This window comes from Erithacus rubecula (genome assembly GCF_903797595.1).
Source record: "Erithacus rubecula genome assembly, chromosome: 3".
NCBI lineage: Eukaryota > Metazoa > Chordata > Aves > Passeriformes > Muscicapidae > Erithacus > Erithacus rubecula.
In genome coordinates this window covers 22,676,786-22,690,185 of record NC_136689.1, presented here as the reverse complement: position 1 = coordinate 22,690,185, position 13,400 = coordinate 22,676,786, and the positions used below count along the sequence as shown (strand labels likewise).

General features: G+C 38.3%; 1 protein-coding gene across 3 annotated transcripts in view; it reads left to right on the top strand.

The window, feature by feature from the left end:
• The window catches only part of CDK6 (cyclin dependent kinase 6), a 126,238-nt gene that overhangs the window by 32,064 nt on the left and 80,774 nt on the right, over nt 1-13,400 (top strand). The window lies entirely within an intron of this gene.

Below are 13,400 nucleotides of genomic sequence, written 5' to 3'. Positions count from 1 at the left end.
AGGGAGAGTGGTTTAAAACTGAAAGAGTATGTTTAGATTAGATATTAGGGAAGAATTCTTCACTGTGAGGGTGTTGAGGCACTGGAACAGATTGCCCAGAGAAGTCATGACTGCCCCACCCCTGGAAGTGTTCAAGAACAGGTTGAAAAGAGCTCTGAGCTACCTAGTCTAGTGAAAGGTGCATGGCAGTTGGATCTTTAAGGTGTTATCCAGTACCAGTAATGCCAGTAATTCTGTGATTCCATGATTCTGTGAAATCATTAAGAATGACCTTTGCTTCCAGCTGCAGGCAGATGGTTCTGTTACTGTTTAGGCAGAGACTACTTGAACCTTCCTTTAAAGGTGAAGTGCTGGATATTGTTAGAATGGAAAAAATAAATCCTGTGCTCCTTATCACTTTTCCTTTGCCTTTTATTTTCCCAAAAGACTGCTTTTGTTTATGTTCTTCTTGCCAAGAGAGTTTATGTACATTCTGAGACCAGGAAAAGTTCATTGTGGACCTGTGGAATGGGCTGAAGGGTGGAGAGAAGCTGGGAGGCTCTTAGTAACTGGGAGGACAAAAATGAACTTTTATTGCCATGTTATCTCATATTCTGCATCTGAAAGGGAGGACCCCTACCTAGGATAGAATGTACTTGCATTATTATTAATGAAAGGCATATACCAACTCCTCTGCTTTTATGGGAATTTCACAGCAAAGTGCCACATTGAAGATCATAGGTTGAGGTGTTTGACAAAAAGTTTATACCTGGGAAGAGAAGCAGAGGGATTGATGTTGCTATATTTTGACTGTATGTTTACAATTTCTTTTGATTTTTATGAGGAGAAATAATTTATGCTTTCAGAGATGCATTATCTTTTTACTTATATAAGTACTTTCTGGAAGTATGTTGTATCATCTTAGTCTGGCAAAAGTCCCCAGGGAGGAAAAGAAAACTATTGAAAATTTAGTTGATTTGATAACTTTTTTAGCAGCTTCAAACTTAGGAGGTGTTTGATCTTTCAGTAAAGAATTAGAACTAAAGTGGATTAAGATTTATTCACTGGTGTCATAGTCCCATATGTATAATATCAGTCAGTTCCAGCAACCATGTTTTTAACCAGCTGTAGTAGAGAAAATAAAATTTTTGAAAAATGGATGCAGTTTTGATTCAGTCAGAAGAAGACTGGAATGTATCTATCATATTGTAGAACTATTTTATTACAATGCTATTAAGGTTCTATTTTCCTTCTAGGACTTTGAAGCTATTTACATGAACTGTATTTAAACTTAAATAACTTGTAAAAATAAGATGTAGTGTGACTGGCATATTATCTAACTAAATATATTGAAAGTGATGGGAACCAAAAGCCTCTGAAATCTCAGTTTGAAGTATGTTTTGATCTATGTTTTGTATAAAGGAAATATAAGACATGAGCACTGTACTAAAGTATTTGTGATTTCCAGAAATTCTCTTCTGAAATTGCACTATGAGACTGTCAAATATATGTTTGAATATACATTTCATGGATATGATATACTTATGAAGGAAATCATTGTGCTTACATTCAAAAAGCACTATTCTGCATACATGGTTTACTAGTGAACCCAGTTGCTGTATCTGATAGTTTGGCACAATAAAGCAGAAAAGCCACACAGAAACAAAGAGGAGCAATTTTGGTCTTTCATGTACAGTGGAAGTTCCACTGCAACCAGTAAAATTAGTAACTGTAAAATTGAACTTGTGGTACATAATCTCTTTTTAAATGGGTGAGGAAAAATGTGAAATTGCTGCTTACTTGGTCATCACTGTTGGTTTCAACATTTTCACAGTAGCTGATGGTTTTTTTTCTTGAATCATGTTTGGCACAGGAAAAGAGAGAAATTCGGTTAACTTAAGTTGTGCCCTGTTGCTTCATGTTTGTGTCAAAACCCCCAGTTTATGGAGGTACTTTTGCTGATAGTCAGGGCTGATTACATGAGGAAGGGTCTCAAGGCTTATTTTTAGTATATTTCAATACCTTTGTAATGATACAATCTTTATGAATATTCCTGATAGAAATTGAAGCAAAACATACTTCTGGCTGCAGGGAAATATTACAATTTTGTAGCACCTGAGCATTTAACCTAGAGCACATACATCGTTAAATGACTAATCTGACTTTTTATAGTTTGGCTTTTGAGGTTAATATGGATTTGTACTTCATTTATTTTCCAGAATTGCAGACAATTTGTGTAGAGTATTTCCCCTCACCACCAGCACAGTGCAAAACAACTGCCAGTATTGTAAGACCATCTGTTAAAGTTCTGCATGTGTCAGCAGCACAGAAGTGCCAAATGAGCCAAGCTCTGGATAGCTTGAAGTTGAAGGATCTAATATACCTCTTTGGCACCGTGGTGTAAAATCAACAGTTGTTAGTGGACCTTGAATGACATAAAATGACTATGAGAGAGATGTCAACCCCCAAGATCTTTTCTGTGTGAATTGACTATCATCATTACATAACATTTAGGGAAGGGAGGTTCAGCTTTTGCTGTTTTGGGGTGTGCTGGGGTTTTTGGTTGCCAGTTGTCAAGAAATAAAAGTGACATCGATACCGTTTTAAGAACTTCCTTTATGTTTTGCTGGTGAGTTCAGAGAAATGCACCATATTGATCACAAACACAACTACAACTTCTGTCTTAATGCTGCTTAGTGAGGGCTTTCTAATGTGTAAGGCCCTGCAGTAGGAGTCACCCCAGAGGATGTTTTAGGAAGATACAGACTGGTGTCCATAACATGATATCCTATGAGACATTGCCTGGCAATGGGAATACACACCAGGATGTAGAGCAGACATGCTCGCTTCCCTTTCTGTCACTGGGAGTGTGAATGCTCTTGTCCATTTCTGTGGCTTTGACTTCTGATTTCTAGGTAATTCTGGACAGAGGAGTTTTAAATCTTTTCTGCTGGAGCCCTTCCATTATTATTTAATGGAGTCTACTTGGAGCTAGAGGGATGGTGAACACTACTGCAAATACTTCTGGACATAGTGTTCACTTTTGAAAGAGAACTATGTTCAGCCTCTAATCAATTTAATAAACCTTCGTAACTGCTGGATTGTAGTCACTCACACTTACTGGCTCCCTCTGTCAGACCTGATGAATATATGTTCCTTTTGGCATGAATCAGAATCAGGAATGACAACATCTCCCTCTTTCCTCTCTACCTGTCATCTCGTCCCTTGTTTTCATCCAGGGGTACTCTCTAACTTTAGGGCAGTTTATGTGGAAATTGAAGGTATGAGTTCAGTTACCTTTGGACACAGCTGTTAGTCATGCACAGGTCTTTGATAAAGTTAATAGTCTTAGCAGTTGAGTCTCAGAGTTTTGGCTCATTGGGAGCTTTTTCTAGTTGACGTTTGAGTACTGAAAGTGGGAATGACACATCTGCCACAGAAAGATGATTTTCTTTTAAACAGTTAACAGACCACTAAAGCATTTTGATGTCTTAACCTTTAGGACTTTAGGAAGCATGTTTAAGCTGTGTGGTCACATTTTGTTCTGATGCTTGTGAGACTGGCATGATTTTTTGCTTCTAAGTAATTTTGATATGGATATGGTTATTATAACACTAACTACATTTTTCATGTGGAAATCATGCGTATGCAACTAAGATGGTGTTTATTAAGATACTGCAACATATTTAATAATACTTAGCTTTAGATTAATCTCTGTGTGTGATGGCTTATATATAAAGCTGTACATTAAGTAGTTACAGAACAGTTCTTTGAAGTTCCTTCCAGTTATCTTGTGCTGCTGGACCAAAGAGTCTGTAAAAGTGAGAGGGGACAACAAACTGTCACTGGGGTTCTTTAATCTTAGTAATGGATAAAGTTAACTTTGCTAGGTGATGTCATTATATGTAGACTTGCGGGTTCTTGCAGTAGTTTTCTTCTAGAAATTTAGAATTTAGGCTACATATGCTAAGTGGGCTGTGCGTGTTTCAATTTGACAATCAGCACAGGAGGGAACAGAACAAAGGTTCCCAGTATAGCAGGTGCATATGTTACCTATCATGGAATGTTGCAAAAGCTGGGAATGTCCTTCTACCCAGGTCTGTGATTGCTGAATCTTCATGGTATTCCCTCCAGCGTTGAACAGGACAGACAAATCACAGAGTGAACAGAGTTCAAGGCATATGCTTTTCTCTGTTGTGTCCTGGTTCCTCAGTGAATGGCTTCTGTGGATATTTTTTGGATATTTACTTCTTTGCATAGAAAGCAAATATACCCATCTGATTCGAGTGTACAGATTTTGGTATTCAGATGCCTAAAATTTAGAAAGTACAGCAGTGAACCTAATTCCCTTTTGTGGGCTTATCAGATAGTAACACATAAGTTGAATTTTTAAATATTAAACTCAGTCGTGGAATACATGTTATTGTTGTATCCCTGTGCTGCATGTCCTTAGCTTATATTGCCTGTTATTAAAACAGGCAGACTGATCACATCTTTGCAAGACTCTTAGAAAATTAATATGAAGATGCTGTTTCTCAGAAAGCAGACGAGTGTTCACTGTTGTGAGATGACTCAGCCATGTGCCATGGCTGTACCTACTCAGTTGATCACGTATGAGATGTGAAGCAGATGTCACACAGTCATGCAGTTCTGAAAATAAAGCAAGATATTCCAGGAAAACAGATTCACCAGTACTGAGAGTCTTCAGAGTGTGGCTGCATTTAACAACATCAAAGTTAAAAACCACTAAAAAAAAAAAAACTGCTCGAATTAATATGAAAGATACGAACAGAAGAGCTGTTATTATCGTTTTCCTGTCAGTACTTTCATGGTAAAGAAAGAAGCAAAACTTAGTGAAGAATTTGGAGTGTACAAATAATGGATCAGGTCCCCAACTGGTACTAACAAGTGTAAATCCATTAGCTTCAGTGAAATGATGCCCATTTACAGCTGCTAAGGATTTCATTTTTGTCGGTTATTTTGCAAAAAATTTTGTTCTGAATCTGTGCTATAAATTAAAGAAGAGTTGTTAGTAAAAATAAATGAAAAACAAGAGGGCTGAACTGATACCATTGTGGGATAAATCTTTTTATTTCTTTCTCTGTTTTCCTGCTATTAGGGGTTAGACTTCTGCATGAAAGGGTAGGAGAGAGAGTAAGTGTCCTGCACAAGTTGTGAAGAAGCTAAACATTGAAAAATGGATATTCTCAAGAGTGGTTGCTCCCTCTGTTGTAGGTGGTGTAATTTCTTTCTCATACTGTGCTGCATGTAGAGACAGAGCTGCATCTCCACTGGCTGGTAGCATGTAGCAGCTGACCAGGGGGTTAGGAGTCATGATTCTGTGAAAAAGGGACTGCAGCTCACAGGATGGTATGCAATATAGTCTGGTATCTTTGCAGTTACTTCTTTAGCTTGGACCTTTTTACTGTTAGTGTACAGCTACTGATTTTTGTTTTGGTGGTGTTAAATATCTTTGAATTCTTACCATTTCTAAACTCAAATGCAAACCTTTTCAATCTGATAATAATGTATAGTTGATTTTTGCAGTGCTGTAGCCTAGGACTTCTCAGACCTCCATTGGTTGGAAACTGAGAGCTCATAAAAATGTGAGGCACTCCAATAATTTTAAATCACTCTGTCCTGACTAGAGTGATTTAAAATCATTGGAGCGCTTCGCATTTTTTTAGTTGTTCCAGTTTGGAAAGCAGTCAAGCAACACTGGAGCATAATGCATGAAAGCAACCTGTCTGAAATAATAATTTTAGTCTTTCAAAACAATGACACTGAATTAGAAATGTCACTGTGAAATGATGTCTATCAAGGGTTCTGTAAATAGACATCTCAACCTACTTTTCTTTTGTAGTCCCTACTCTCAAGGCAGCATTGCAGTCCAGTAGGGCCCTAAGGGACACATCCTTTTTGAAGTCAGAAGGAAGCTATTGTTTTCAGTAGATGGAGGGCCAGAAATCATCTTTATTCAGAAAGTCAGAGGAAATTAAGAAACTGAAGAGATTCTGAATTGTGGGCAGGGAAGGAGATTGAGCCTTGGTAGAATGGATTTATGATCAAGTCATTGCAAAATTGCAGTATTACAAACACTGGAAGTGAAGTATTGCTATCAGCTCGTTTCATTTCTGTTAATTCAGCAGAGCTGGACATGGATGTGATGCATAAAAAAGTTTATGGGTCGTGCTGCTCTACATTCCCCTGAGATGCTCTCAAATTATTAATGACACTGGTTTTTTTGCTACTGGAACATAAGCTTGGTACCAGTTGCTATGTGGAATGCTTTGATGACACTGAAAGAAAGGGAGCATGTGGTAGGAGTAATGGTAAATCAGGTAAAGAAGTGGGGCTGAGCTGCCAGGCAGCATGTCAGGGACAGTGCCACACAGTTCTATATCCAGCCAGTGACAGTTCCTCCAAGTGGGGAATATTTTTGAGATGCTTTCCTTTGTCTCATGATGGTGGTGCACAGGCACATCTTGCTGTGCAGGCACATCCTGCCTCAGTGATGGGAAGTGTAACCCATGTTTCCAGAGTCTTTCTTTTCATCTAACACAATATGCCACATTTAAAGCAGTTCAGAAAAAGCTGTTGCAGCTGATGGTGCATGTAAAGCAGTAGCAGAAAAATAGACTGAAATGTTTGGATTTACCCATGTTCTAAATTTGCTTACAATCCATATGCTACTTTTGACAAGTAAATTGAAGGTTGGACTGCAGCAGATGTGAGGTAAAGAGAAGACATTCCTTAGAATTCTTGATTTTTGCGGGGGCAGATAAGAATCACTTTCTTAATAGTAGTTTCTGCATTGAAAGGAAATCAGTCCCCTGTGCAGTACACTCACAGAGCTGTACTTCATCCCCAAAAAAGCACACAGATACGGGGAAGAGTAGACAGTAGCACAAATTGTGACTCGGTAGATACTTGGGAAAACTAGACAACATATTTTTTCTTACTGTACTCAGGATTCTAAGGGTTGAACTCAGCTGCTCTGGGACAAGAAGCATTGTAGCAGAATATGTTTGCCATCTCAGTCAACCCAAGTTACTGCAGCTCAGATTCTCTAAACTGGAATATTTACAAAGTGTCTATATTTACTCGCAGCAATTATAGAGCCATAGTGTAAAACAATTCAAAAGTTGGCCACGGACAACTCATAGCTAATAAAAGATAATATAGTCATCAAGTAAGTTATTTTTTCCATATAACTGTTTTCTCTATTCCACCCCAAGAGAAATTTAATACTTTTGGACTAGCTGTATGCACTGGTTTTATGCCAGTGAATAGGCAGGTTATTGTATCCAGTAAAAATTAATTTGAAGCATGTTACTTTAGTGGCATACTGATTTAATCAAGATATGTTTTGTTTGTTTCTTTTCCTCCATAGACGATGTATTTAGCTTATGCCAGAAAACAAAGTTCATACAAATGGGCAGAGATTGAATTTTTTTGTATTACGTTTTCATATGTAGAATATAAAGTCAGCTTAAAGAATTTTCAATTATTTATGAATACATGGACACATAAACACACATGCATATATAAATGTGTATAGTAAAAGTCTTGTAAGATATTTGCAGGAAAAAAATGCTGCTACTTGAGTGAGAGAAAGGGAAAATATGATCATCACTCTACTGTCTCCAGAGTTCATTTTCTCAAAATAGGTGTGGCCCAGAAAAGGCCAGAACTGGCAATGCAGATGCTTAAAGAGTGCACAGATACTTGAGGGTTAGCACCAGTTCTCCTGCTGTGCCTAGAGAGTGGCTTGGTGTGTATTGCCTTTACGTGTATACACTTGAAAACACACTACACATACATCTGCATGCACATACACGTGTGTATGTAGGAATATATATATGTGTGTGTGTGTATATATACAGACACCTATGTGCTGATTGCCAGAGTCCATCCGATAGCTCATCACCCAAGACAGCTGAGCTGTTACATTCGTTGGGAAGGAATAAAACCAAACCCAGCTGAAGCTGTGCCTCTCCCTCCTATTCAGTGTGTCAGATGAGAGACACATGGAGAGCCCGGTCCCACCCGCCCCTGTGGATCCCAGAACAGCCACGGTTCCTCCTGCTTCCTGTCCTCGGGCCATCAGCATGAAGCTGCAGAGGAGCACCCGCCAGGGGCATCAGCCAGCTATGTTCAGCTGCTGGAGCAGCCAGAGCCAAAACCTCTTGACACTCAGAGCTGCTTTCAGTGATTTCAACTCCATGTTCTCTGCCTGTGCAATTCCTGGTTTTTGATCCCTTTTCTCTTTCCATCCTTCTCTTTCACCTTAATTTTTTCACCTCACTTTCACTCCGTATTTACACAGCAAAATACTCTTCTGTTCTTTCCCTTCCTCCAGTTTTTTTTGTCTCCATCCCTTTTCTTTCTGTTTTGCCTCTGTCTTCCTGACTACTCCTATGGTAATGTAGCATCATGTAACTGTCTCACTATTTCTCCACCTGGGGTCTGTCTTGTCCATTTTATTTGTGAGCTTTTAATGGATGAGTCTGTATGAAAACCCTTGACTTCGGTGCCCACCATAATAGGTCCTCCTTTCTGACTGATCTTTACACAATACCTTGCTGAACATGATAGTCAGATGCTACAACAGCATTATTTGTGTGAAACAGTGCTTCTCCACTGCATTGCTGTTTTTCCACCCCACAGTCACTTCACACATTTACACAACTGCTTCCTTTATATATCAGTTCTCTGTAATCAGCGTATGGTTCATGTTACAGGTTTCTCAGGTTTCAAAGTAAAATAAAATGAGCTTCCTTCCATTTTGAGAATATCCTTTTTAAGAAGTCCAAACAAAAGACACACACATTATTATTGGTAAATTTGCAAGCAGCTGCCAGAAGACAGAAAATTCAGAATGGAAACACGAGTGAAATAACAAAAATACCGTTTGTTGTTTGTTCTTGGTGCAACAACAAGGGAAAATATTTAGAAATTTTAATGATTAATTTGTTTGTAGTTTTAATAAATCAGATGTGGTTTTGTAGCATTTGCCAATGTTGCTACTCCAAGCACAGATCCTTCACAGAGGGTCAAATCCTTCTGTGTGTAACTGTGGGTTTCTCAAGGTTTTCCTCTAGGAGCAAGTGTGGGGCAATGCTATTAGGAGCAGTGGGCAAACAGTCTTTAATTTGTTTTACTGCAAAGCCTGAATCTGTCCTTCATTTTTGGATTGGAAACCTTATCCAAAGACTTATAACCATCACTATTTTAGGTTGTTTTTACTTTTCCTTTACTGTTACAGCTATACAGTACTAACACATCTGTACACATAAAACATTTCAAATCATGCTGGGGTATATTCTTGCACTTTCTGGTTCAACTTCAATCCCAAAGGAAAAAACCCCAAAGGGAGCAGAGGCTGTGTTTCAGCAAAACTTTAAAGTTTTTTCTTAATTTTATGTCAACAGATTGCTCGACTATTAAAAATTAGGTTGAAAGACTGAATTAGGGGAACTAATGGAGGAGAATCAGTTCTTATCCTGTGCTACTGACCTGGTGAATTCTAAGGTTAGAACAAAGAAGAATTGAAACCATTGTTTCCTTAGTCTCAAATTAATCATAAAACATGTGCTTTGCTTGTGTTTAAATGCTTTGTCAGAGTGAAGAAGTAGTCTTCCCTCAAAACTTAAGTTTAAGCAGTGTCTGTGCATTTGAAACCAGACTCCTGACTGTTCACAAAAATGTGTCATAGCTGGTCAGCATGGTAAATTGACTCAGTAATGGCAAAGGGCTCCAAGGAACACAAGATTTGGTGGACTGTTTGTTTATATCTGTTTCTTATTAATATCATAGCTGTTGTGGCTACAGAATATCCTATTTTCCTTTGAAAATAATGACCCTTGAGAATTCCCATTTCCAGGAAGAAGCTGTATTTTAGCATTGTGACCAGTTCAACAAATGCCATTGCATTCTGTCTTTTTTAATGTTGAGCAGTGTCTTATACCTTAAAGGGTCCTTTGAAATTAGTGGCTTAATTGTAAATAAATTTACTGCTTAACAGTTTTCACTATTGCTAAATATATGAGTTGACAGACAACGCCATAAAATTTAAAAGTATTCCAAAATGTCCTACTTCTTTTGTCTATACAATAGGAAGCATTGCACTGTAATTTTAAAATACCAAAAATAACCAAGAGGACATGTTAACCATCTCTTAAGAGTGCTTAATTTCCAAGCCAATAAACTCAGCTGCTGAATTTTTGTCCTTTGTTTTAGGCTGTGATAGTTCTGTTGCATAACTGCAATTAGGAAACTACAGAACACTCCAGAATGTTACAATATTTGTGGATAGAAGTGCAGGGTTGTATTTAATTTAGTTTTACAACAGGGAAGGGGCATTGGAATGGCAGTCTGTTACCTTTTTTTAACATCTAGTTTATGATTCATTCTAAAATAACTCTTTTAATTTGAATTAACTTCAGATATTCCTGTTCTGACTAGCAGGGTAAATATTTTACCAAGGACTTTTTAGAGAGAAGTTTTGACAGTAACATACTCCTCCCTTAGTGTTACAAAGGAAATACTTGCTATCCAAACCTAGAGTTGGCATTTTAATAGAAATGGTTCCAGAAGAATACGTAGAACATTAAAAATGTAAAATGCAGTTAATGAAAGAGTATACAGATGTCTTCCATGCATTTAAATAAAAATGTCTAAATCGAATTCTGAAAATGTCCACAGTGATCTCTGAGCCATATGCTAGTTATTACAATAGTATGTTGTGTAGAGCTGTCATTCAGTGAGAAACAACAAAGACCAAAAAGGGAAAATACATACAAAAACATTAAGTTAGAGGAGAGAACATGTTACAAAGCATTTTGTATTATGTTTTTGCCTTTACCACTTTTTCTTGCTTTTTGTTTGCTCACGTAATTCCTGCTGATGTCTAAAACACTTATTGGAGACATAGGAAAAGGAGAATAGAGGCCAAGCTGCGTGGGCTATAGCAAACCAAAACTGCAGAGATGCATGCTTCACAGAGAGTTTAATATGAAAATAAACCACAGTTTCTTTGCTTGGTTTCTGGAGCAGAAAGTCGCAAAACAAGCAGAAAACTTTTGGTTCTTGATGAAATGGTTAGTTTAGCTTCCTTACATCGTCTACTCTTAGTGTTTCAGACCTTAACTTCTGTTTTAGTTAAAGGAGTTTACACCTAGCTTGACTTAGGTTTATCTCTTTGAAGCTGGGGTCTTGGAAAATATTTCAGAAGTAGTTTTAGCCTTATGTTTTCGTTTTGTTCTTCTGCAAATGTGGTAGAGGTAACCTTGATTTGCTAATTAGTGGAGTCACGCTTTATTGTGACAGAAAACTAAGAACAGTCCTTCAGTGAAAATAACAAAGACCTACCCCATGGTGATTGATGAGAACGTTGTACAAGTGAAATGAGCTGGAAAGTCATCATCTTGTCTTTTCCTTTGCCACAGGAAAAGCATAACAGAGAGATTTCTTTTCTTCTGGTCCTGATAAGGAATCTAACGAAGCATAAGGAGAGGTTACAGAGCATGGAAATGTGTCACACCCAGCTGCTCACTAGCTTGCAAAGCTGCAGTAAATAATACAGTTGCTATTTAATAAACAAAAGAAAACAGAAGTCCTTTGATAGTGATCCCTAGCCTCTCTCATTTGCCCTTCTCATTGCCCTTAATTGACTGTAGTCTTGGAATAACATAGAATTTGATATTGGATTGTATGATTTGTAATTATTTTATTGTTGTTGAAAGGGAAAACAAAAGACTTAGGTTTCTGGGACCTGATTCAGGCATACATAGTCCAGGTCATCTGGATCATAGCTACTTTTTTTCTCATAGATTCTCTATGAACAGTTACAGTAAAGACACACAGGAATGCATGTAGTTTTATTTTCCAAATTACATAATTAGTAGCATACTTTACTGCTTGTCACAGGTTACCCTTTTGAGAAGCAATGTTGTGTTTGCCACAGGCTGCATTTCTCACGTGCATCATTTGTCACACTTCACTTTCAAAAGACATACCTTCGAGGAGGCAGTTTGTTCCATTCATTGGATCTTTTTGTGCACTAACCTCTGATATACCAGTGGCTTTTTATTAAAAATGTCTTAAGAATTTGTTTTGTTTAGTATTTGGGGAGGTGTAGGGAAAAAATATACTTTACCTGTGAAAGATCAGAGGCTATCTTCTCCCCTGCCAAGAAGACTGTGCTCTCACGTTGCCCCTTTCCCCTCCCCCCAGAGTAGAGCTGATTCTTGTCTATTGTGTTAACATCAGGAAATAAGTAGGCTCATTGCTCATTGTGTCACTGTAAGTTGAAGATACCTGCTTTGTTTTAGAATCAGTCAAGTGCTCAAAAGAAAACAAGGCAAGGTTTACACTGATGTATGCTAATGTAAATCAGTGTCATTTTGCTCAGAACTGGAAGGGCTGTGGCACATATCACTCTGGAGAGGCTCAGCAGACGTGTGGGACCATCTCCCACTACTGCAGTCACAGCAGACATCACAGTCACATCACTGCCTGCTGCAGTTTGTCATGTCTGAAATCCAGAGATGGGCTACTGAGGAATGCTTGTAGCTGGCATCTTCCAGTGACCTACCTTGCCTGGTTATCATCTGGGCTGTGGGAGGCTGCAGCCCAAAGAGATGGAGTAGGGCCAGAGGCCCTGTGAGTGAGTGTGAAGTGAAACAGGGTGCAGTGCAGGCGTGATGAGAAGGGTCAGAAATGGAGATGCGGAAGGAAGGGGCAACAGGACTCCTGAAGGGAGGAAAGAGAGATGTAAAGGAAAAGGTGAGAAATAAGAAAAGAAGGGTAAAGGTGATAGGCCATGCAAATGCAGTAGATTGGGTAGCCATTCCCCTAGTCTGGGGCTAACAGCAAACTTGTCATTGTTTCAGTGAAAACAAAAGTCTTTGTGTATATGCTCTATTCCTCTTGCAGAATGTCTTCTCTTTGCCTTGTCTGTAGGATGAGGGGCTTGCCTATTTCTTTTTTAAAGCTGTTGGTTCAGGAGCCATTAATTCAAGTTAATAGAATTGCAGATTAATTGCTGCTGTAAACATGGAGAGCAACTTGATCTGCTAAGTGCTTCCAAGAAACTTTCTCTTGTTTCCTACTTTTAACTTAGGTGTAGTAAGGCATCAGTAAGATGATCATGCTGAAGACTCTCTCGAGAAGTCAAACAGTGCTATAACAGCATTGCAAAACTGTATGTAAAGTTCTTAGATGGGAATCCTGGGCAAGATGATTCCAGTAGGCCAGTGCTCCCTCTCAGGTTTTTTTTTGAAGCCTGTTTTTTCCTGGGAATTGTGTAAAAATAAAATCTTTCCTCTTCTGTGTACCTTTGATTTTCTTCAAGCTTGTTAGACCTTTTAACTGGAAGCAAAATCTAGTTCTTTGGTGTATTTAACAAACATTAACTA